The following is a 22400-nucleotide window of genomic DNA, read 5'->3' on the forward strand; positions in this document are numbered from 1 at the left end:
AGACCCCCCCACCCCCACCCCCACCCCCTACCCCACCACAGAACATAGGGGGAAATCACGGAAACACACAGCCAGATTATTCACCGCGCTCTGTTATTGAATATGTGACTAACACACTGAGAATCGCTCTGGGAAATCAGATTAAAAAATGAATTATTTATAAGGACATGGAATACTGGTCCGATAGGGTGGAGAGAGTGGAAGAATACACCTACAATATACCCCAAACAACATTACAAGTTTGATCATGACACTTCCCACCCACTAGTTATTCATTTTTATAATGCTCACAAATGTTTCCCCTTTATATTCTGATATTGAAATATGACTCATGGTAAAATTACATGGTAAAAGTGTTTTATTATTTTTGTTTAAATGATATTACCTTTATTTTCTCTGCTTTCCCCCCACACACAGCCTAAAAGACAGTTTGATATATTTTCATGGAAGCTATAAAGCCTGATATCAAATCACTTAAACCACTTTTATTGCTATTTCTGTGTAAACTCTCTACGGTGCGTGAGTCACACTTGAATGAAATTGAAATACAGTGCATAAAAAGTAAATGGGAAAAAAAAAAGATACTCGGATTAAAAAAGACAATTCAAATCCTTTATTAATATGCTGTATGAAGTTGGAGTTGGAATTACATGTATATATCAATTATTCTAATTTAATTTACTCCTATTATATTTCACAAGATAAATGTATATATGAGTCAGGACTTGTGATTTTCTTTGGAAATGTTTTAATGAACACATTGTATTTAAAAAGATACAAGTGATGTTGCGCACTTACGAGAAGGATGACAGTCTTGCTTTTTTGCTCTGTTATAGTGATAGAAAAGCAGTTAAAAGAAGCAAATATGTTCTATCTCTCAACATTAACGCTGCACTGGCATTTACTGGGTATGAGTTCTCAGATACCTAGGCCAGGATGTGCATCGTCAATCTTGTGCACACACACAGCTCGCCTCTCTCTCTTTGTCTTTAATATTTCACCAGGATTCTTCTCATTTTTAATTGATGTAAATGCCAGACTTTTTTGCTTTTTTCCCCTCTAAAACTTAAAATTTTCCTTTGTCTGCCGGTCGTGTCACTCACCTGTGTCACCGTCTTCCGCTCGAGACGTAGCGGGTGGATGAGCAGTTATGCCGTCAACTTCGGTCAGCGTTGCGACCGAACTCCCTCTCTTCTTTTCCTGACAGTTTTTTTGTTTCTCCGCAGATGTAAATCCTTCTTTATTGGTTGGTCTTTCAGTCTCAGTCTCTCTCCGCCGCTCTCTCTTTCTGTTCTTTGACAAGCAGCCAATGTGCTGACACGGGGAAGTGTTTAGGCGTGCAGAGATGTGCCAGAGTAGTCCCTGCCTAAGTGATCACTTTTATCTGATCCTTTACTCTAATGCTACAGTCAAACATTTTTCCATTCATTTGCCTCTCTCTTTCCCTTTTCTCTTGTTGTTTTTTTTTTCTCTCTCCCTCCTCCTTTTCATTCTGTTCCACGAATTTTTTTGTCCACCTCAAATTCATACATATCCAGTCATACACAGTCCTGGCCTCCAGTGACAGGTGTGGTACCTGAGTCATGCAGGCCATCGCAGGTAAATGTGGTAAAAGGAGGTTATGTCAACACCTCTTGCCCCTTTGACACCCTTCTCCCACTGTGTCATGGGCCAAACCACACATTTGGCAGCCCCCAGGGGAATGCCGGGGAGTTTCCACTATGAACACATAGAGGTGAGGTATAGAAATAATTCACATCTGGAAAGAACCCTCTACTCTTTTTATTTTTTATTTTTACTCTCACCAGTGAATGCTTTTTCTAATTCTCAAATTGCTATTTTTAGGTGTCATCATGTTAGCAGTTTCACATTTACAAATCCCTGAAACTGAGATGTGGTCAGCAGGACATAAGTGTCTGCAAAGTGTGGGAACTATTCTATTTTCAAAATGATGATTTTTCCCCAGTTCCTCAATGTTTTAGTCTAGTTATTCATCAATGCAAATATACTTGTTGTACAGTAAATTGTATCCTTTACAGAAACTTTCTTGATTCTTTTTCATGCAGCCGTACTCTTGTGCATCATGCGTTATTACTTTGAACCGATGGACAATCCGGATGCCGTTGGTTTTAAATTATACACTTATGGGAGCATGTTTGCCTTGTGGACTTTTTTTTTCCCGCAGGGGGCATCAGGAGCACACTTGAGCCCACTCAGATATAATGTCTGTATCAGAGCTCAGGGCTCATATTCAGCCGTGCTCTCCGTAACCATAGGTGTATGATGGGAGTGGGAGGAAGAGGGGAAAGATGGGAAGGATGAAGGAGTAGTCGCATCAGCAGAAAGTTGTTTTTCTGTGGCCTGGAGATTCTATTTAAAGTGGGGTGGGGGGGTGAGGAGGGGAAATGGGGAGGTAGACTTGGAGTGGTCCACAGCCTGGAGAAACGGAGGCAGGATGAAGGAGGGTGTATGGGTGGTGGGAGGGTAGGATGCGCCAATTCCCTCTGTTTTTGGGTTTGATAGAGGTTGGAGTATGTGTGTATGTGTGTGCGTGAGAGGATCCAAGAGGGTATCTTCTTGCGTGGGTGCAAACATATGAGAGTATGCCCATGCTTGTGTGTGTGTGTGTGTGTGTGTGTGTGTGGCTGAGGTATTAATCTTCTTTGTCAGTGGAGCCCAGATGCAGGGCCCTTCCAGCAGCACAAGCCCGGACTCAGCAGTCTGCATTGGGCTCTGGGAAGTAGGCATGTGGTGTAAGAGGGGGTTTTTAGGGGGGGGTGGATGCCGCTGGTTGTGCTACTAAAGCGGGGCGCTCTGATGGAGAGGGCAAGGGGGACAACACACAGCAGATTAGCTAATGATATTAGCCAGAGAAGACCCTCAGGTAAAACCCAGTGGTCGCAATTAGTGGAGTTTCTCCAAGGTTGCCCTGTGGCCCCTACACACACACAGACACACAGACTCACACACACACACACACACACACTCATATACCCAATTCTGCTTTTATATGACACACATAAATACCCGCAGCCACCTGCATCAAGCACTGATGCAAGTCTTGCTCCACATTAAAGTCTAACCCTCAACCCCTCTCTCACCTCCTGTGTTGCCTCCACGATCTTGGGGCGGCCGTGGCTCAGGAGGTAGAGTGGGTGGGTCGTTCACTAATCAGAGGGTCGGTGGTTCAATCCCCTCCAGTCTAAGTGTCTTTGGGCAAGATACTAAATCCCCAATTGGGGTATGTGTGTATGGGTGAGTGACCATTAGGAACATTTGTAAATGTATATCGCTCCTGATGAGCAGGTTGGCACCTTGCATGGCAGCCTTTGCCATCAGTGTGTGAACGGGTGAACGTTGGCATGCGTTGTAAAGCGCCTTGAGTGGTTGGTAGACTAGAAAAGCGCTATATAAATGCAGTCCATTTACCCTTTTACTCTGCTCCTTCTTCTACCCATTAACACCGCTCACGAGCCCCCCTTCGCTGTTTGCCCACTGTGAGAACAGACGAACTAACATGTTTGCTCTGCGGGAAACGCACACACAATCACTCAATGGGAGCGAAACTGGAGAGAGACTGCGAGAGAGCCGACAGACTCTATTCAAGAGTATGCTGATACGCACAAGTGCTCAGACAAACACACACACACACACACACACACACACACACACACACACACACACACACACAGAGGCTAAAAACTTCAAAGCAGGGGGTAGCAGAGATTGACATAACAAGCTGATAAACCTCTTTCTCCAGTTAAGTTGCCAGGACAGCACTGAGAGGAAAGGTGTTGTTATCTGTTGGTGATGAAAGATATTAATGTATTAACAAAACAGAGTTGATTTCAAGCATATTTAGTAATGATGATGCTGAGCAGAGCACATACTGATATGAAGGCTTGTAATCGATCACAAAGCCGTCTGTAAAACAACTGACTTGACTGATTTGTCGTAATCCGATTGGAAGTTATTTTTAAGCCAGTAATGCATAATGATTGTATGAAATTATACTTTTTTGTCATAGTGTATAAAAAACTATTGATTCAAATAGACATAGTCAAACATTCGCTGGATCCAGCTTCTGCAAAAAAGCAAACAAACAAAGAAAAAACAACAAAAAATGTCAACTTTAAGACATCACAGCGAGTTCAGAAAAATGATGGGAAATTTTCACTTTTTTCTGCCACTTAATAATTAGAATTAATCAAGAAAATACCCAATAATGGAAGTTAGTTAATGTAACACTTAATGTGCTGTGTTTTACACATCGTAAAACTGTTTTGTTTTGTTTTCTGTCGACACCACAGAGAGTAATACCTGCACCGAACGTTCGCTGTAGTTGATTGTTGTCTTGTCCCCTGCGCAGCTCTTCTCTGGCAGTTTATGGTATCTAAAGTAAATCTTCCACAAAGTTGACAAACACACTGTTCCTCAGCAGTGTGAAGTGTTACTTTATCTCCCTGTACACCTCCCTCGTGAAGTTGTGATCACCACTTAGAATTACGTACACAACCTGGCTTTTGCTGTGACAACGTGATGAATTACAAGAGCTTTCAAAAACATCTCTTTTGATCTGTCTCCGGCTTCAGGAAGTCTGTCTTTGTTGTCTTCTGCCTGTAATTCTTTCACAGCGTCTGCGTCCCTTCACACGCATTAACTGTCCTACGATGAGGAAAAATGACTTCACTTGAATAATAAAGAAGGTTAAATGACCAATCTTTACAGTGTATGTGTGTATGAAAGAGAGAGAGAGACTATTTGAATAGCCTCCGTTGGCTTGTCAGCTCCGTCTGGTCTTTTATATGGCCTTCCTTATTATAATGCTACTTATCTTATCCAAAAGGCCATCAGGCCGGACGATTAATTTAGGTACTGTATCCCTGGAAACGATGGCTTCCCTTCTCTCGCTGCTGTCCCTCCCTCACTCCCTCCATCTGCAGGAGATTAAACCGAGACCAGCTCTACTTTTCTCTCTCCTTCTGTCCATCATAGTGAAAAATTACCTTTTAGTCTTCTTCCTTAATCGCGCTGGCCGCAGAGCAATCAGACAGGAAATAATGGCTTGGCGTCTGGCTGTGCAGGCTCTCCACTACAATGCCTCAAGAGCGGATTGAGGTGAGAATGGGGAAACCTCACATTAATGATTCCTTGTAAGTGTCATCTTTCTAGAAATACAGATAGCGTAAAACTATCACGGTGTCAAATCTTTACGGAAATACATTTATAAATGTTCAGCCGCTTCACAGGACGCTCTCACAAGTCATTTTTCCCTCGCTTTTGCGCTCCAGGTCCCCGTCCTGCCTTCCCTCATTCGTCATTTATTCTCTTCTCTGTGAGCTTTTGTAGAAAGTTTATCCCAGTTAAAAACAAGATTGAATTCTAAGAGTGACTCTTAAAGCCGGAGCATTTATTTTTCACTACGTTTTGATCCCAGTGAAAAAGCACGAAACTACGGACAAACTTCTCCCTCCTTCTTCACAAACCTCCACAAACTCTTCTTTCTTCTCCGCCGCTCAATCCTCCTCTTCTTCTTCTCTCCACTCGTCACTCTGTTCTTTTGCAGTTTGATTCGGTGTGAATTAATTGCTCCTCATATGGGAGACGGCACACGATTAGTCTCAATCCTGATAATGGTGTGTGGCTTGGCCGCGGGGAATACACTGCCAATTTGCTCACAGCGCATCTGCCAAATGATTGGTGTTTACACGCCACATCCCCCGAGGAGCGTTTGTCACAACGCCACTTCTTACATCTCAATAACACACCGGATCCCAAGCCAGACGTCACCAAAGACACACACGTACGGGCTTTGATACAAACTCCTGCTGTATTATTGTATGTATTGCAGTCTAGATGGCACCGATTGTGTATTCAGAGTACAAACTGAAGCAACTGGTTTCATACGTACATTTTTTTTAATCTTAATTTTTACACGATCACATATTTCTCCCCCTCTCCCAAACAGTTTACCTCCTCCCTCCACACCCCCACCTGCCTTCTCCCCTCAACCCCTCCCACCTCCCTTCATCTCTCCTCCCTAACACAGTACTCCTTCTCTGCTGTCCCATTAATCACCCCTCTCTAATTAACAGGCCCACTGTTCCCAGTCTTCCCACTGCTCCCACTCCACACCTGGCCCAGCCCTGCTGCCCAGCAGGCACGCAGCGCACGCCAACACACACGCATATATGCACACAGCGCAAACTGGAGGGCAGCTGGCAACTGACCACTGCAAAATCGCGCTCGGAGGAGCAAAATTGTAAGAATGAAAGAAAATGAGTTTGTTATTAACAAAAGTTTTGTTTTTAATATTTTATTGGAGTGTGTGGGAGGATGAGTTGGGCAACAGTGTGGAGAGTTGATGTTGCTTGGCATGACTACTTCCTCCCTGTCCTCTAGTTGTCATCCTTATACATTCATCCATCAACTCATCAACCCTATTTTCCTTGTAATAACTCATGTGTTCAACCCTTTCCTCACCCACTGCTTACTCCCCATTCTAATTTCATTTTTTACTACCATCCTCACTCATCCCTCTCTTTGACTCACATCCTCCTCCTTTCCCACCTTCTCCCTGTCCTCCCCCCTGTTAGCCAGGGTGGCCCGGCAATGCAGTAATGCCATCTGCCAGCGCAGCATGCCCACAGTCATGTCCACACACACTCGCCCACAGACTCACTCAAACACACACACAGCTTGGCAAGGACACCTTCCAGCGCAGGATATACCGATATCCACGCTTCCGCCACCAGATCACCATAGTCCCACGCATTGTGTTAACATGCACACACATACACACAGCCCTGTTGAGTCACACGCTTCATCTGTCTCCCAACAGGGGGAGCCGGGGAGCATCTGCCGGAGCCGAGACCAGAGTCAGACGAGAGGCTGCGCTTACAGTAAGAGATCATTACAGCAGTCACATAGTGCCTAATCATAGACAAACAGAGGAAAGATGACCACATGGGTGTGTGTTCCACACTGACTACAAATGAAGTAAAATAAGGGAAAGCAACCCAGCAATTACATGCAAATGCACATTCTTGAGGGAACAATCTCAGCAATCTCGGCCTCTTGAAACATTACAGTACCATACTCTGTAAAATTGTTTCAGATGTTTGCACTGCAATAACTTTAGTGGCTTGAAATAAGATATATTGATACAGAAGTATGAGAGCAAAAACAACGCAACGGGACGCGTGATGCAGAAAGTACGGATAGATGCAGACGTGTTTCTAAGCAAAAAGTGGAGCAGCTGGGACACTGTGCATTAAACAACAGTCCATTAAGCGTTTGTAGAAAAAAAAAGTAGTTTTTGTGCGTGCGTTTGTTTTTCTTTTGTATTCACACTTGTGCTCACAATTAAAATCGGGGAAGATATATCATGTCATAGCATGTCAGTAAAAATTAGAGGGCAGGAAGATATGTAGGGAAGTAATGTAACATGTCCCCCCCCCCCCCCCCCCCCCCCCCCATTGGTTATTTATATAATTCTTTAATTTATTTGAATCCTCTCGCTCCTGTTGACATTGAACAAGACAGAAACAGAATTGATGGGAAATGCAGCAATTAGCAAATGAGCTCTAGGATGTGTTGCTGTTCGAGCCGTGTTTGGTGCTGCATCGGGGTGCTGGGGGTGGCAGTATGAATGTGTGCGTATGACGGTGAGGGGAGGATATGGTGTGTGTGTGTGTGTGTGTGTGTGTGTGTGTGTGTGTGTGAATGTGGTGCGCTGCCAGGTGCGAGTGGGGGTCTGTGGCAGTATATTTATTAGCAGCTGTCAGGGAGGTGACACTTTGATGAATGGTGCAGAGTAATCAGGGCTGGGCTGTGACAGGCTGCACTCACAGCCTTCTACCTGCCAAGCAGCCCAATCACACACACACACACACACACATGCATGCACACACGCATATACATACACACATAAACGAGTGCGTTTATATATATACACACAAATGCGACTGTATATGCACATGTACAAATACAGCCTCCTGTAAATACCCCCCCCCCCCCCGCTACCAGATGAACTACGTCATCAAACTTCACCTCATCCTCTCCTCCTTTAACCTCTCTCCCTCTCCTCCAAGTCCTTTTTATACGCATCTCTCACCTCCCACACTCCATCACCATGCCTTTGTGATTTTCATAACCCTTAATGACATAAAAATGATGGAACACATTTTTTTCTGGAGATGAATGAAAAGGATAAATTGGGTTGAGATAGAGGAAAAGACAAAGAGACCGAGACATTTGGGGTGAAAATTTGCAGAGCGTTGTTGTTTTTTAATTGCTGGTGAGAGACAAGGTAGCCTTAATTAGTCCTCATCTCTCTCCTGTTGTTCTGCACGGTCATATTTCTGTGACTTTTGACTAATTAGTCAACTGCAGCCGACTAACTCATAGTTTCCCCATAGGATCAGAATTACGCTGGGTTTGGTGAGCGGGAGGATGTAGGCAGTTTGGTAAATAATTACAAAAGTTTTCCATTTTGTGTAACAGTGCCTTGACTGGATCTTTTTTTTTTTTTTCTTTCACTCATTCAGTTCTATCTGTATTTCCATGCAGATAATGTCAATTTAGAAATGTCCAAACAACCCGAAAAATCAAGCAACTGTTATATGCTGTCCTTGGAAAGAAACCGCAGCAAATATTGTATTACAACTCAAACACAAAATGGAAATCATTACTTCTTAGCGAGCTTCTAATGCCTCCAAACCAGCAAGTAATGAGGTTGTAATCAAATAATTTCACTGAGGTTTGGGTTTCCAAACAGTTTTCCACTGATTCTATCGACAGACCACAGTCAGGCTCTTAAGAGAGGAGACAGGAGGGGGGACAGAAGAGAAGAGAAGAGAGGGAAACTGAGAGGGAAAGAAAAAGACTAGAAGAGAAAGTTGGAGAGCAGAGATATGACAGAGGAATGGAGGAGAGGAGTGGCGGCGAGTGTGTGGTAGTATTTTATTTTTTAGCAGCCTTGGCTGAGGTGGTGTATGTGGGACCTGCTCACACTCACTCTCTTTATGATAGCCTGTCTGAGTACCTTCTGTAAAACCTCATAGAAAGCGTCAGCCAGGCTTGATAGCACCATCTCTCCCCTCCATCTTCCAAGTATTCCTCTTTTCCTCTCACTGCAGAAAAAAAAAAAAAAACCCAGCTTCATCCAGCCAAGTCCTTAAACTCGCATTTTGCCAGTGCCAATAGGGTGAGATCATTTTACCCGTTTCCAATACAAGTCCACTTTTCTAGAATCAAATGTAATTTTCTTAGTCATACAATGATCTGCTTTATTCTGTCTGGTTTCAAGATATTTACACTAATTTCACAAAAAGAAATTCTGAAACACAGGAAATTGCACAGGGTAAAAGTGTAATTATCTCAACCCATTAACAGATTTAAGAAAATTCTTAAATGAGACTAAATGACATGTTAGGACGGACAGTTTTTGCAGTGGTTTTAGGATTCCTGCACAGTTTGCACAGCTGAGAAAATGCCCAACTGAAGCGAATAGTGCATCCAAATTGCTAAAAGAATAGATATGTCGGAAGATATTTTAGTCTTATTATTATTTGAACCGTTACAGATCATCAAGCGATTGAATGAATGAATAAACATTTGAAAGAAATTAAATTAACATCCTAATTAATGACCGATTGAATGGACTATTAGAAGCCTTCTCTCTTTCTCCCTCCTTCTCTCTCTCTCAGAGGAGGATTCCCTGCCAGGATGAGTGAACATTGACGGAGTAACACTTATTCTCTCCGTCGCACCAATGGAAATCAATTGGGTGGTAATTGCAGTATTTGACCCCTTCTCGTGTCTCCACCACATCCCATCTCCTCTCTGTCCATACATCCTCCACACTCTGACCATAAAGATGAGCCAGAGACAGTCAATTCATTTTAGACACCAGAAATTTTCCCCTGTTTTGGCATTTCTGCTTTTATTTGACAGTCAGTGGAGGGGGGAGGCGGGAGCACACAGAGAGAGAGGAGGATGGGGCACGCAGCGAGGGTCCCGCGGCGATTATGTGGTATGCGCCTTAACCATTAGGCCACCAGGGCGCCCCAATTTTCCTCTAAACTTAACGAGACTATAGTAATACATTTCATCAGGCCTGATAAAATCCGAAAGGCAGACGAAAGACAAACAGGAAAAGGAAGAGAGGAGAGTGCGGACAAAGTTAACAAAAGCAGGAAAAGGGGATGGCGAATTAAGACGGAGAACAGTTTACAGAAGCTTCTTATTGCAACAGCCATCTGCGTGTGTATTTGTGTGTGCGTTTTCTTTCATGTGTTTGGGTTGGAGATGGCTGGTCAGATGGGTAATGAGTGACCCTTCCTCCCTGGCATGGTTATACCGTCACACCAATATTAATCTTCCAACATCAGCCCGTCTCTGAACCGACAGTAGGCCTCTTGAGGGGGGGAGGACACAAAAACACACTTAAATACACACACACTCGCACACACACAGAGGCATTGATGCATGAGCGAGGTGGCAATGATGAATGGAGATGTTCTTAAGATCTGTTTAATAAGTGTTAGGCGAGGCCCCTGTGAGAGCAATGAGGAAGAAGGAAGCATATACATATCTGCAAATGGAGCCTAACTCACTGGGGCCTGAATTACAGCCCATTTGACCACATTTACACTGCTCACTGAGAGACCAGAGCATAGAGGAAGCAGAGAGAGGAGTGCTGAAGTGAGATGTGGTAGAGAGTGAGGGAAATTCCTTTAAATAAAAAAATAAAAAAAATTGCAATCATACATTTCTAACCTCAGTGTGTATGCACGTACCATGTGAGAGGCTTTAGTGCCGCCCCACCTGTTGAATCTGTGTGTGTGTGTGTGTGTGTGTGTGTGTGTGTGTGTGTGTGTGTGTGTGTGTGCATGATTTAGCCGGGAGGGGTTGAAGGTGTCAGAGGTGTGAACATTAGGAGTCAACTTAACAGTCTGTCAAGATTACAGAGACAGAGGTGACGTCTCAAACAACCTGCTAATATCTACGTACTGTACATATGGCATTAACACATTCATGCCACTGCATTTATATACACACTAATAATTCGATTGTAACCAGATTAATGCAGACGTCATGTCTTTATCTCATGCTTATTGATATTATAATTGGAGTAAGCACAACTCAATTGATTACTCTTCAGTTTTTGAACTACTGTGTTTTGCTCTTGTGCTTGAGAAACAAAGGTGATAAATTCAAATGGATGCAAAGTGATGTTTGAGTGATGGGAGAAAAAACTGGGTAGTAACAACAGATTTTATGTTACATGGCATTTAGAATCAGATGTGTTGCAGTGCTGTTATTTTTTGTGCTTTTTTGTCACCTTATACACAACCGTCTAGACATTGACCAGATCAAACAGAAGTTAGGAAGTATTGATTAACTGCTGGTTAATATTAATCTATTTTATAACTACAGTAATCAGGCAGCCACACAGCACACTGGTTGTAGAGAAATGTTGCCCCCCCCCCACACCCCCCTCCTCCCCCTCTGTCATGAACTCTCTGTAATCTAATCTCTTCATCTGCAGTTTGTATTTGCATATATTTATCTTCCATTTGAGTCCTGTCTTACTTGCATACCTGTCAGCTTAGGCCTCACCTCTCAAAAGCCCCTTTCCTCTTTCCCTCCTTGTTCCTCTCTCTCTGTTAAGAGCCTGGTCATGGAAGCTTGGGTTCTGTGTTGTCTGACAGCTGCTGCTGCTGCTGCTGCTGCGTACCTTTTTTCTCTCTCCCTCCCTCTCTTCCCCCTCTCCTCTCCTCTCTTTTAAACACGCGTCCTCATTTCTAAACTATCTATCATGCTGGCAGGGCCAGTGGGGCCTTTAAACTGTGGGATTGGCACTTTCTCAGCTGCTGAGCTGGAAAAGGGGGCTGCTTGCAGACGGAGACACAAGCGGTGGGCCAGCCTGCTGCAGGCAGGAGGAACAGGAGGTAGCCTGTCTGAACGCAGGTGGACTGACGATACTTCTGCACCCTGCTAGTGTGTGTATGTGTGTGTGTGTGTGTGTGTTTCTTTTGCAAAGCTTTTGTGCTTATAGTGCTCCTGCGGTGCAAGGCGCTCCTCTTTTTAAGGTTGTTGAGATTGTGCCACCGCTGAATGCAAACCCTCACTCTCAAACAAGAAAAGTTTAAGAAGGCGACGAGTCGTTTTAAGAAATTAATTGGAAAGAAAGTCGATGGTTTTGCGATTGGACTGTGAAACAGAGTGTGTGGATTCCAGGGGGGTTGTCTGCTACGAGTTGACAAACTCTGTCTCGCTTGGGAGTGAGAGGTGTCTGAAAAGATGGGAACTGCTGACAACATCTGTCTATGTGTGTGTGTGTGTGTGTGTGTGTGTGTATGTGTGCGTGTGCATCGAGACGCCACATTTGACAAACATGAAGAAATAACAATGCGGGGCTGTCAGCAGGTCTTGTCCCTGGCAGGGGGTTGGAAGCGAGCACGAAGTGTGATTTTCTCAGACGAGCAGAGAACCTGCGATGACGCCTCATATCGATGTGCACACACAAACACGCTTAAACATTACACATGCATGCCTGCGCATACACACACACACACACACACACCCACCAGGGCCCTGGTATCGAATCTGTGCATTTACCAAGTGTAAACAAAACAAAAAAAGTGCAGCCAGAAGTTCTCTTACACACACTAACATACTAATGCTAAAGGCCTATGTGTCAGTATTAACTTATCAGATGAGCTCTGTTTCTCACCCTCACATCATCCTCCCTTGCCTCGCTCAACATGGCCTCCCTCTCCAGACCCCACCCCACTCTAAAGCAACCCGTTCCACCATCACACAAAACACTCCCAATGCTCTCTGCATCTTCTGGCACCCGAGCGGTCACACCATCGCCTCATCATCACAAGCAGAGGTGTGAAGGGATGCAGCAATATGTCCAGGAAGAACACATACATCCATCCTGCCAGTCTCACTCTCACAGTCAACAGTTGGCAGTCTGTGTCACTTGGCCGTCCCCGCCGTGTCCCACAATGAGGTTATTTGACATTATAAATAAGAGACACAGGTACTCTGTGCATGGTAAATAGGAACTGACCAACAAGAGAGTTATTAGAGACCGTGTAATGTGCCCACTGTGGAAAAAATGATACGATAAATCAATCAACTGGTTCGCCTGATCATTTAATTATTTGATACTCAAATGATTTCACCGTCTCACAAGACTTACTACAATGTTTAGAAGAAATATTTAGATCAAAAGTAAAATAAAGCAACATTTCTGCCTCAACCAGAATCCAGAGTGAAATGACTAAAAATCACTTTCAGGTCAAGAGTTTCTATTCATCCCCTGCCCAGATTTTGTATTTGCAAAAGTCTAAGAAAAATCATTTTTGTTACTAAGACAGTTACCTTTTCTTTATTATCTTATCCATTTGTTGCAAGCTTCATATGTATTTTTGGCCTAGAAAAGAGTTGAAGGTTGAGCAGACGTGCTGCTGACCTTTTCTGGTCCGTCAGTAGAGGGCGGTCTATCCTCAGTGGTCCAACTACTGTGTGTGTGTGTGTGGGTGTGTGAGTGTGTTTGTGTCTGTGTGTTTAGTTAATTTCCCAGCACAGTGGTTGTTTTCTTGTGCTCTAATTACACCAATGCACACAGACTACCTCTTTCTCTCTCTGTTATTCTCTCTGTTCCTTCTGTTCTCTTTATTTTCATTTCACTCTCTCGCAATTACATACCTAAGAGACTGAAATGATCAGTTGGGATAAACCATTATTTGGGCATGATTGTGGCCTATCTGCGTGTAACCCTTCCTTTACCTTCACTTAGTAATTACAGCTTTAATTAAATAACTGAAACGAAAACGAAGGATATAAATAATTGACAAGAAAACAACAATCCTTTGTTTTGTGACAGAATTCCAATGTTTTCTGTGATGTGACCAAGTTTTTCCTCTATAGATGGTTACTGCCAACGTGTTATTAGATGAGCTGACTAAAGCGTTCATTTTATCTGCAATATCCTCAGTAGCTCGCTCGTAAAGAGAAAGGGATTCAGCATGTCTAGCATCTACTGTAGTTTTCAGCTTGAGCTGAACATCTGACTAAGGCTATGTATCCAGGACATATGCATGGATGCAAGACCTTATGTGGGAGTCATTTTTTTTGTCAGAAAACTTAAGATGCATGATCCTTACAACTGTTATTCACATATTTTGCTCCCGGTTGTTGTAGTAGTACAATTACATTTCCATATTAAGTGCATTAAACCTAGAAACCTAGAAACATTTAAATATATACAGGTACTGTAAGTTTCACCAAGGTGTACTACTTATTCTGTTTGGTGTGATAAATAAATAATTACTAATTACTCAGTACGATTCAATAAATTGAATTGTACTGAGTAATTAGCTCCACTGCAGAACCTGTGTACACATTACATGCTGTGAACTGAATCTAAAATGAATTAGCCCATTTAAAAGGGATGTGATATCTCTTTTCATATTAGAATAGTTTGACCTTGACCCCCAAAACTGATAGGCCACACCATAATTACACAGGCATGTCATCCATAACATGAATCTCAAAGATAATTTCATCGAATTAATAGAAAAAAAACAGTTAATTGTCTTAGAAACTATAACTTTATCTTGAGAATTAGTGTTTAATCCCATGTTTCCATAAAGCTGTAGCAACTACAGAACACTTGAAGTGAAAGTTATATTCATTGTCTTTTCATCTTTTTATTAATGCCTTGTTTCCAAGTATTCACCCACAGAGTTACGCCTCTAATTAATTTTCTATTGTTGCCATGTATTTAGCTGTGAGACACTTTGTACTCAGTTTGATGATAAAAGGAAAGGTTTTGTTTGCTGGTGTGTGTGCCACACAGCGTGTATGTTTGTTGATATTGAGTTGCCAGAGTACCAGGTTTTACATTGTTATGCATTGTGTTATTGTCAGACTTTGATAATATTACCCTTATTGTGATCACACCACACCTCTGTTATGCCTTGATGAGAGTGTATTAACTAACCCTCATTGGACCCCAGACACTGGTGTTTATATTAAATATAGTAAACTGATATATCTCCATAAGAAGCGGGTCTTCAACTATAGAATTTAGTATCTCTTATATCTACATATAGCCTTATATTGTACATATGGGGACAGGTATTTTAAGTCTTATGTTTTCAGGTGTATTTTTATGACGACAAAGCTGTGAAATTGTCATCTCCTACAGAACAAGGACACTTTCCCAGTATCTCTGTCACTGACAGTGTTTTTTTTTTTAATTGGTGGTCAACATTTTATTTCTGTGAGCATAATGGTTGCATATATTATACACTCTACAGTGTTGGAGCAGACTGCAGCTGTGTGTGTGTGTGTTTGCACAGGTGCTCTGGTGTGTCTGTGTGGATACATGCTCAGGATGAGGGAGAGGTGAGATAAGAGTCTGTTAGAAGCATGTTGGGATTGCCTTCAATTAGCGTGGTCCAGGAGAGACGAGGGGGAACAATGGGATGGAGATTGGCACTCCACCGGCCAAGAGAGACTGCACAAGATGGAGAGTGTGTGAGGGGAGGGAAAGTGAGGTTAATGACAGTCTACTCACAGGCAGGTAATCTCTCTCTCACCCTCTCTCTTTGGGTATAATCAGTTTCCTCTCTCTCCCAGTAGTCATGGTAATTATTTTAACAATTAGCGTTCTCTCTGCCACAGTGAACTGTCCCACTGCTGCTTGGACTACACTGGTCATCCATCCTCTCCTCTCCTCAGCCAGGTGTTTTTATCTATTATCTCAACCTATCAGAGTCACCACTTTAATGGGCGTTCAATCTGAAAATAGTTTTGCATAAAAAAGGTGCCAGGAGCTGCATTGTTGGAGGCTTGTTGTTTTAGTGACCAGTGAGACAATGAAATCAATGATAGAGGAAGGCCAGTTTGAGTAATAGGCTAGATATAAAAGCTTCAATCATAAAAGGCTTATCAAAACCAAACATGGTAATCATTAGTAAACTTTAGCAATAAACCAATCATGTTGCCCTGTTATCTACCAGGAAAGTGTTTGCACATATCTGATTGGCGAATGCAGTGCCTTGGCGCATGGTGTTGCATTGTGTTACAGCAAAAGTTGAGCCAGCTTCAACTTTTTTGGAACCCTCTGCGTCAGCAACCCACTGCATCGACGCAGTGGCCCTTTTGAAATGAATGACTGTGATTTTTCATGCAGTGCCAGTGCTAATGTCAGTTTGAAAATGGCCTGAGTACAGTTACTAGCTGTGTTAGGGTTAGAGGGTTAGTAGTTGTTCTTGTTCTGAAGCATCTCAGATAAAGGCTTACACTAAATGCCCTCTTTTTGTCCTGAATGTCTGTATTAGTTTGTGGAGGGACATTATTTTTCTTTTCTTTCATTTTACTGTCTATTCACCGGTAGAGAAGCATCCGATTCAAACCTCAATCTGTCAGGTTTATTTTTTGCAGTTTTTTTTTATAGCTATGTCGAAATATACACAGCAACGTTGGATAACAGCATAGCAGGCTATACACCTTTACAAACTTTTGTCAAAATGACATAACTATAGACTAATGGAAAGGATCATGGAAACGGAAGGAGTTCTGCTGAGCATCGCAATGCAGTGCAGAATGACTCAGTCCTGTTCTTTCAATGCACTCAGCAACAGTGGCGTGAGTAATATATTTCTCATAATCGTAGGTAAGGTGTATTGAAGAAGAAAACATGGGTAATGTTGAGTGTGTAAAAAAAAAAAAAAAATTACAAATATTAATTACGCTTATTTTGGCTGCAGTTTAACTCCACCTCAGAAAAACGGATACTGTTAATTAAAGTATAACTCATAAAATTAAAATATTATAATCTTCAGCATTTACAAAAGTATTACCAAATTGAGAGAGAGAGAGAGAGCAGCAGCTCAGAGCGGAGCAGTTGTAGGTGGAGATGATGTTGATATTGATGTTAATAATGAGATAAAAACATCCAAACGCACACTTAAATGTCTTAACAAAAGAAAGACACATAGTTGATTTTAAAGTTCATTGATAAGTGGTAAAATTCAAGTTTGAGGAACAGAAAGCACAACTGTGTCCACTGTTCATTAGTGTTATGGTAATCAGATATTGTGTTCATTAATTGTAGCTTAATTGACTGAGTACAAACTTCCTTGTGGCGCTCTTGTAAATCCCATCTGCGATATCTTTACACCTGGTCTTCAGAGGCAGAACATTTTCCTTGCAATACTGACAGTCACAGATTGTGTGACCTTAGTAAAAAAACGTAATACATAATCAACATCTGTTAACATGTCTCCTATTATTTGCACAGGCCCCTGTTAAATGCATATCCAATGTGGAGAGAGGCACACTTTGCAAATACTCGCACAAATGACACGCATCTGGTGCATCTGTATGATAAATCCACTTCATGTGTTTGAGGCAGAATGCGTCATCTGTGCTTGAAAAACATGTGCAAATTCCAGTAAATCTGTCCCTAAGAGTCTACAGTCATGCAGCTCTGTGAGGCTGTAATAACATGTTGATTTTGCTGTGAACATGTAGTTCAACTTAGTTAGCATGTTAGCATGCTAACTCAAAGTACAGCTGAGGCTGATGGGAATATCATTAATTTTGCAGGTGTTTGATCATAAACCAGATTTTTTTTGGAAAAGCGTACATTTTGACCGGATGATTGACCCAGATGAAAGGTTAGAGGATCAAAGTTCATTCATCCTCTAGGTACTACATTTTTAATCTATCCATTATGTGTTTAGATATTTCACTGAATAAGTCAAAACTTTGACCTGCTGGTGCCTCTAGAGGGAAAGTCAGAGGTTCACTAAGTTGTGAGAATTTATCCTCTAGGGACCTTGATTATCTGTAGCAAATTTCATGGCAATCCATTCAATAGTTATCAAGATATTTCACTGAACCATGGATGTTTATCTCATGGTCGCGCTAAAGTAAAGGTCAAGGGATCACCCAAAGTCAGTAGGATTCATCCTATGGGGAATTTGCACAAAATTTAATTCCAATCCACTCAGTGTTTGTTGAAATATTTCAGTCTGGACAAAAGCGGTAGACCGATTGACTAACAGAGTGACATTACCGTCACTAGAACTGTGCTGTTAGTATGGCTAAATCGAGGCTGAGTGGAGTGCTTGGTTATGCGTTTCAGCAAATACAATTGCCATATTAAAAAAATTCTACAATACAAAATGCTGCTTCCTTTTGTATGTGTATGTATGTTGAAGGGTTAACAGCACAGCTAGATGACAGCCACGGTTGTGGGAGCGTAGTGTTTTTCTCACAGAATGAATGTGTCTGAATTTTACAAATGCTCAGTTGTGGAAATGACTTATTATGATTACAGAAACTGGGTTCCTGAAATACATGATGTTTGAGAAATCAGATTACTGTAAAAAGCCAACTGTAACCCAGTTTCTTAAGCGCTTGGACTGCTGTGCAGAGCGCATGGGGAGAAAATTTGGAGGAAAGGAGGAAAGAAAGTTTTTTTGGTGTAATTGCAAAATAGCAATCCTTGGCCATGCTAGCAACGTTTGCCCAATAATTCATATTTCTACTGTTTACCTCGCAATTGTTGTGACGAAGATAAAGTAGTTGCCACCATGATAACTTTCCAAATGTGTAAAATCTTGTCTCTGAATATTATAAGTGGCTGCGCAGTATCTTAGCGCCTTTAAATTCATAAATCTGTTACTCATATTGGACTTCCTGGATTTCAGGTCTCGCCAGTACCTGAAGCAACACGCCTGCACCAATGCAGCACTCTGTGTTGTTTAGATGCAGGGCTGATTTTGGTTTGAATACTCAGTCATGGCAATTGATAGAGCTTGTTCGTCATCACTTCTGGACATTATCTCAAATATCAACAACTAAAAATTTGCAAAAATGTGTTATTGGGACAGTCAGCCCTCTGTGTAATTCAATGGTTAGAATTGATAATGATCTTATTCTGGATATTCAGTCAATACAGTTAACTGAATGCATACAGGCCTAAACGTTTTATCTTTACCTCTCTCGCTGTGTTTTTTTCTGCCATCAAATACTGTTCACCATCCAAAACGTAAAAATAAATTTTAAAAAATCTAATAGTGACAATCTGAGGTAATGATGTTCCTTGACTGTGAAAATTTAAAAACATGAATAAGTAGACACATTTTACTTTGTCATCCAGTTGAAGTCAATCAGAGGTGAAGGGAGTTTTACTATTGCAAACTGAGTGTTTGACTCAGTGGTGCCTGGAAGGAAGAGGAAGAATGACTAGCTCAGTAAACTGAATCACAGAATATTGGCAGTAAGTAGAAATCTCAGGTTCTGTGTGTGCGTGTTTGTGTTCATGCGTGTGTGCTCGAGTGTCCGGCGCTGAGGTGTGTAACCAGGCCTGTTAGGTTGAAGCCCAGTGCCGTCAATCACACAGGGTGGTGGGGGAGGGGGTGAGGCGGTGGTATGCAGATACTACTAGCTGTCAACAGACCACAGGAAAATGGATGCCTGAGAAAGCCATAACTATGATAAATTTACTCCTTCAATTCTCCGAGTAGCCCCCTCCTCTCTCTGTCTCTCTCTCTTGCTAACACATTGTGATAGACATGCATGCAGTTCACACACAATGCCCCCTCCTCTCTCCAAACCCCCATACACTATCTCTCCTAGGCCCCCTCTCTTCCACCAGCAGTCTGCGAGCGTGTGACTAATGTATGCGGTAAAGCTGCTCGCTACCACGCCGCTCACCAGCCCACCACCACCCCGATCGGCCCATCCATCTCTGCGTCCGCGCCGGAGACCGCATTCAAATAAATTTGTCACTGTACGTTTATGAAATATTGATGGTGGGAGAGAGGGAGATGGGGAGCGAAAGGGTTGGTTAGGGACAGATCAAAAGGTTTGGACGGTGAAGGAAGGAAGGGCCAAGTGTGAATAGGGGGGGTGTGATTTTTTGAGCGGAGGCCAGGTAAGGCTTAAATAAAGACATGAAGTCTCAGGGCTGCCGGGAGACAGAGGGAGTTCAGATATTAGCGAGGTTCACATACATCAAAACTTCAGACAGCCACAAAGATGCAAGCCAAACCACAGGTCACTGGAAAAGTGAAGCGTAAGAGGGGGACGCAAAAATTCCTGCAATTGTTAAAACTGTCATTATAAATCTTTCAGTAGTACCTTTCTAATCCTCTTTAGAGTACTTTCCTTGAGATGCGATACGCTTGTCCCAGCGCTTCTCCCATTCCTGGAAACATTTTCTGTATTATTTTTTGTCACTTTGTCCAGAGCCTCCAGCCATTCTTTCTGGATTTCGTCCACCGTAGTGAATCTTCTCCCTTTCAGTCCCAATGTCAGTTTCACCAAGCTGTGGCATATGCTACCTACACTCTACTCCTGTGCTATTGATGGCTTCCCAGGATTTTTTGGGTCCTCCCTGATAAATACTCAGAACTGTCTCCTCTAAACACGTACTAATGAGCGTATACTGTGCCACAGTAGTAATGTCTCCCTGAAGTGTAATTTTCATTATTCAGTTTGCTTTTGCTTTATTATTTAGCTTTGTTATAGCTAAATAGGTATATTAACCTTTATATTATAGCCTACCTTTTTCTAGGCGCAATTCCAATATGTGCATAAAAATACATAAATAGTTGGCATATTAAAAAAGAGCAGATGTGATAAAGCCTGATGGATAATAATAATAATAACTTAATTTGTATAGCACCTATTACAAACAAATGCAGCTCATAGTGCTCGCACACACACAGAAAACTTTTTTTTTTAAAAATACACCTTGATGTTGCGGTACTCCATGCCTTCACTCCAACACAAAACCTCCAAGAAATAAAGAATAAAAAGAGCAGAAGTGTTGGCGATGTTGTCCACGACCCACAGATCCAGAGGATGACCCACTTTCTATCACTCTACTGGCAGATAAAAACACATCAGGGTACAAGATGATCAGGAGGGACAAATTCATTCATAAAAAAGCACAAATGTCATCTCATCTGGAAAGAAGTAATTAAATGTTGTGATGTATCAGCTACTTTTGAACATATTTCCATAAACTAAGAAAAGCACTGATTCACATTTTATTTTGCCAAAATGTCAGAAATCTGCTTAAAATTTCAAACCACAGTTTCATGGAAACATAACTGATATGTATGACAGAGAGAGGGAGGGAGAAAGACACAAACCTCCTTTATCAACGAGAATGGACTGTACTTTCTGAGCAACACAAACCTTGACATTGTACCAATTAAAAGTACAATTATTGGACCGGTCAGGCTCAAGACATTTCATTCCACAGAGGGAGCAGACACGAGGACAAGCTGAATGTGACTCATACTAGCACAAAACAACCGGAGTCATGTCTACTGTGTGTACGGTTTTGTGCGTTGGCAGGTTTGTGGGTGTTTTTGTGGTACATACCAGAACACAAAGGTCACAAACATCTCATATGGGCAGAGGAATGATAGGAATTCTTGGACAGTGAACTAATGCACTTTCGTAACGGTAATCTTTGCGCAACCTCTCCTTCAGATACAACTTACCAAAACAGTACAGCAGAGTACAACCTGTATTATGCCAAAACCCCAAATATTGACTCCAATAATCTGTTTGCCAAGGTAAGAGACAGTTTACTGCTCGCAGACTTATTGACTATTCTGATTATGTGTGATTACCGTGTAGTGCCAATATGAGAAACTGTTCATTGTCTGTTGTTCAGTCATGATGGAAAGAAGAGAATGAGGAGGCTGTCAACAATATTGACTCATCTCGAGAGATGCATTCCTTCTTTCTCTGGCCTCTCTGGTAAACACATGATCCTTGTTTTCTCTTCCTCCCTCCCTCCAAAACCTACAGTATCTATCGCACCCCCCCTCCCCCTCCTCCCGCCTTGCTGTTTTCCATCCATCTGTCTTTCCCTCTGTCCCTGGGCCTATCAACAAGATGAGTCACAGGCCTGCCCGTGTCAGGGGCTAAATGTTTAGTGCTCTGCTTTTAACCCTCCGAGCACAAATACACAACAAAAAGCACTCCAAACTGGCCAAACATGATGATGCTGGAACTTTCCACCCGCACCGTGAGCAGTCCCATGCTGTATTTGGTCAGAGATAAACACGGTGTCAACAACACACTGGAGACATTTTGTGCTTATTGTGGATGTGATCATCCTCAAGGCCACATGTAGCGATAAGAGCAACGAAGTGACGTTCAGCAGGAAATAGGGATGGAGTTATCTTGTCGACCATGTGGTTGACGATTTCAAAGATTAGTTTGGCTAAAAAACAGCACGTTTTGATGATTAGACTCCCACTAGCATTGCTTTATTGTTCCAATCAAATAAGCTTTTATCTTGGGAGACATAAATATATTTGTTTTTTTAAATA

The 22400-nt window shown here is 42.2% G+C and overlaps 1 long non-coding RNA gene across 19 annotated transcripts in view; it reads left to right on the top strand.

The window, feature by feature from the left end:
• LOC122982521 overlaps positions 1–22400 on the top strand; it is a 262088-nt gene that overhangs the window by 32931 nt on the left and 206757 nt on the right. For all 19 annotated transcript variants that reach the window (XR_006403470.1, XR_006403482.1, XR_006403483.1 and 16 more), the window contains one exon: positions 6842–6902. This is a non-coding gene — a long non-coding RNA (uncharacterized LOC122982521). The remainder of the gene's footprint in view (positions 1–6841; positions 6903–22400) is intronic.

Source organism: Thunnus albacares, chromosome 5 (genome assembly GCF_914725855.1).
Source record: "Thunnus albacares chromosome 5, fThuAlb1.1, whole genome shotgun sequence".
Taxonomy (NCBI): domain Eukaryota; kingdom Metazoa; phylum Chordata; class Actinopteri; order Scombriformes; family Scombridae; genus Thunnus; species Thunnus albacares.